The sequence below is a fragment of the Schistocerca serialis genome, unplaced genomic scaffold (assembly GCF_023864345.2).
Source record: "Schistocerca serialis cubense isolate TAMUIC-IGC-003099 unplaced genomic scaffold, iqSchSeri2.2 HiC_scaffold_849, whole genome shotgun sequence".
Lineage (NCBI taxonomy): Eukaryota > Metazoa > Arthropoda > Insecta > Orthoptera > Acrididae > Schistocerca > Schistocerca serialis.
Genome location: NW_026048462.1, coordinates 9,780,014 through 9,784,622, shown reverse-complemented (window position 1 = coordinate 9,784,622; position 4,609 = coordinate 9,780,014).

Here is a 4,609-nt window from a genome sequence, read left to right as displayed (position 1 = left end):
CTATGCCTGGCCGTTACCAGGGGGTATGTACATGTCCTACCTGTCTACCCGGGGTGGGGAATTACGCATTACCCCGTCACTGGCTACGCAAGAAAATGCATTGGTTGGCCTTCAGTCACGCACAGGGAGGAAGAAAGAGGAAGGGAAAAACAAAAATAGTGAAAGGAAACAAGAGAGGTCTCAAATGCCGCAGCGGAGAAAAGGGTAAAGAGAAGAGGTAAGGAAAAGAGAAGGACAAAGGAAGGATGAAGACATACAAGCAGAGAAGAAAAGAATGCGTTACATTTACAAGCGTCCATGTCCGGATGTAGGCACAAACCCTACACCCAGATGGTGAGATATGGAAGGAAAGAACCAGAGGTGAGGGGAGGATGGGCGAAGATGGGGGATAGGGAAGGATGCGAAAAAGGGAGGTACGCAGCCCGGAAAGGAAGGAGGGCCACATTAGCTCGGGGTTCCGTGCTCGCTATGCACGTATCCATAAAAGAGTTGTGGCCCCCTGGGGGGGGGGGGGGGGGTAGGTCAGTCTGTCCAGGGTCTTTCACTCCATGATTTTCCTTTCTTTCTGGAGAATCCTGCAGTCGGGTGAGCAAGGCAAATGTTGCTCTCTGCATTTGACACAGATGGAAGTGGGGCGCATGGAGTATTGGAGTGTGTTGGGTGTCTGCAATCTCTGTTTGTGACACTCAAGTACAGTGGGAAGACATATGACCGAATTTCCAGCACTTAAAGCACCGCATTGGTGGAGGGATATAGGGCCTTACATCACGCTGGTGGACCATCACCTTGACCTTCTCGGGCAATGTATCACCCTCAAAGGCCAAGATGAAGGCACCAGTGGAAGCCTGATTATCCTTCGGACCCCAGTGGACACACCACATGAAATGTACACCTCGCCACTCTAAATTGGCACACAGCTCATCATCGGACTGCAAAAGAAGGCCTCTGTGAATTAGGCTACACTGGACCATATTTAAGCTCTTATGGGGCATGATGGTTACAGAAATATCCCCCAGCTTGTCACAAGTGAGCTACTCCTGTGACTGGGCATAGGATGCTGTATTGATCAAGACTGACCCAAATCTCATTTTGAACAAGCCCTCCATTTCCAAGAACTAGTCCTCATCAGCAGCGTGATCCATGTGTGGTCAGGGGGCTACAAACAACAGGGTACATGGTGGCCCCACCACAATGGACTGGCTACTGTGCTGGATATCAGGTGCAAAGAAGTCCATGGTCATCATCTATGCAGAAATCGACACTGCATAATGCATGGTGGAAAATGCGCTGAGGAAGGTGTCCTCAACCAAGAGATGGAGAATGGGCAGGACTGCAACGCGACGACAAGAAAGTGGGCTAAAGATCTCAATGCATGATCTACACAGTGCACCTTGTAAGGCGCCCTTCCCCAAATGGCTCGCTCTTTGGGAAAATTTTGAAGAATGGAGGTCAAACCCTACAGGGGACCATCACATAAAGTCCAAAACATGTGAGACTCCTTTTAATCGCCTCGTACGAAAGGCAGGAATACCTCGGGCCTATTCTAACCCCTGGACCTGCAGGGGTTTGTCTGTGATTAACAGCTACTGCACAACTGTCACCGGAGATCAGTAATATAGACCAATCAGCATATAGGACTGACATCCAAAACAAAGTAAAAGAATCCACAATATTAACCAATGCACGGAAAGTAGATTTATAATGAATTCTAATGTAATACGAAGAAGTATTATCCAATTTTCCCAGTAATATCAGTGATTACATATGTAAGTTTAAAATAAAAAATGAAACTCCATTTTTCTGTAAGCCATATCCAGTACCGGGAAGTTTGAAAGAAGCCGTTAAGGAGCAAATTGACAAAATGATTGACAACAATATAATAGAACTTACTTCTAGCATCATGAATAACCCTTCAGTAGTGGTAAAAAAGTTACAGGAGGTGTGCTAGACATGTGTACATTGAATAAACATGTAGAAACAGAACGAGACAGACCAATTAACATCAATGAAGTGTTATCCAAATTGGAGAAAACAAAGTTTTTTAGCACGATAGCCCTGACTGCTGGATACTGCAAAATTAGGTTACATCTGGACTCAAAAAAGTATACAGAAATCCTGTTTGATGCTAAATCTTATCACATTAATGTGTTAACTTTTGGACTTAATATCTCAGTATCAGTATTTATACCCACTCTGGATGAAGCATTAGGAAGAGATTTATTGAACTATTTAATAATATATGTCGATTATATTCTCCTAATCTCAGCTAACTGGGAAGAACATCGCCTATCACTGAAAAAAATTTAAAGAAAAGGTTATTACAGTGAAACTGTCTAAGTCACATGTTGAGAGGCAAGAGTTAAAGTTCGTAGGGCATCTCGTAGGGGTACAGGGGATTAGACCAGATCCTGGGTGCATAAAAGCTCCTGAAGAATGTCCACCCCTAAAAACGTGAGGCAACTGAAGGGATTTATCAGAATGGCTGGGTACTATAGACATTATATTAGGAGACAAGAACTAAATGACACAAGAGTTTTACATTTGTTACGAAAGAAAATACCATTGGTTAGGGATCTAGAGGCAAATAATGCATTTGTAAATGTAAAAAGAGCATTAGTAGAAGCACCCATATTGCATAATCCGAAATGGGTTCTAAAAATTTAGTTGAAAAGGCGCAACAATGAGTGATTAGACATAATGAGAAGACTATCAAACCTCACTACAAGGTCGATGAACTAGTTCTCGTAAAACAGCATCTTCAGAGCTCTGCCCTGAGGAAAGAGACACAAGTTTTTCTAAAAATATGAGGGACCATACCGAGTTCAAACAATAGTACATCCTGAAACATTTTTATTTGATCCTGTAATGGAATCAGAGACAGGAAAGTACAACATTAAGGACATAAAGTTGTATATCCCCCAGCGACATTAACGTTCGGTGTTAACGGGCGGAGTGACGACCGTCGGATCCCGAGATGTTTTCGGTGTTTCTTCCGTAATAAAATTTTCCTGCACTGAATTCCCCCAACTTCTTACACTATGCCCCTACTTCTTACACTACCCTATCATCCCCCACTTGCAGTTTAATAGAGAAACATACCAGCATGGAATTGTGATTACATCACCCAAAACTGCTCCTGGTATATGGCTGTATCATCCTCGATTGTTAGAGACTAGTGCCCAGCCAGTCTCTCCCATCATACACATATATAGTCAAGTTTTATTTTTGCTTGAATTAGTCTTTGTAAGTAATCGCTCCTTGCACAGCAAGGAGGTGGGTAATGTGATGATGTTAAACTTTCACGAAATCCAGGACTACTATCAGTAAGACCATACCCCAATTTTTTTAAGGAAATGAGGTACCACAAAAACAACTGCAACTGTGGCATTGAAGGGGAAAGATGTGTATTGTCTCACTGTTGATATTCTACAACAAACAGACTTAACAAACAGTTTACTAGTTTCCTTATCGAACCTATGGGCTCGGACTGGCAGCCTTTGTGGCAGACAAAGTACTGATATTATTTATGACCTTCATAAATTAAAAATATTGTTTACATGTTAAATACCACAGCAAAAAGGAAGATAAAAATACTGGACCTAGAAACAAAATGTGTGAATTATCTTCAAGAGTGGTCAAATGAAGAAAGGTAATTAAAGTGGCAAAGGACTGCGAAACAATGGGATGAAGCAAGGACAAAGATAAGTACAACATCCAGTTTCACATTTTTCTGTTTCAAAATGAGTATTTACGTAATCAAAATGTCAAAAAATTAAGAAGAACCAGATTTGGTGAATGAATTGTCAGCCAAAATGAAAGATTTGCAGTCAGCAGTTCCAGCCATGACACTTTCATGTCTAAAATGCTAAATTAAGAAGATACTATAGATTACAGTTATAATTCTTGAAGCAATACAATTAATGTGAGGTACAACTCTTTGAGAACTGCAGTTAATTCCAGTCATGACCACTTCACATCTATAATGAAATCTGTCAATGATACTTTGAGATACACAACTAAATCTAGTCATGACGCTACTATAGAAAAATCAAAAGATACAATAAATTCCCATTATGAAAAAGTTAGGAATGAACTGAACGGAACAAAACTGTATTAGATAAAATTGTAAATAAAACTTATATTAAGGTCAAACCTGTTGTCAAAGAAGAACATACAACTAACAGATATTAACAAAGTTGTTATAGAGGAAATGTGTAGAACCAATTTCACGTGTATCACAACTTAGTGAAACTTTAAAGAGTACACCTGGGTCAGTCAGTAGCAATCTTGTCTACAGGAAATCTGTGTGAACACTATTATTTGTAATCTCAGTTTAGTAAGCTGTACAAAATCCCTGTAGCATTATAAAAATTTAATAGAGAAAGAATCATTAGAAGCAGAGATCAACTGAAGGCAGAACTATATACATAAAAAGTTCATAGGGAAATTAGTAGTTTGGACTTCATGACAAGAAGCTCAGATCTTTTTTTTTACTTTTTTTTTTTACACCTGCAGTCAACATCTTCATACTACAGGCAGAAAATAAGAATTACCAACACCTCTGCTACAATGTGTGAAGAAGTGAGTTATCCTGGTATAATATGTCAAT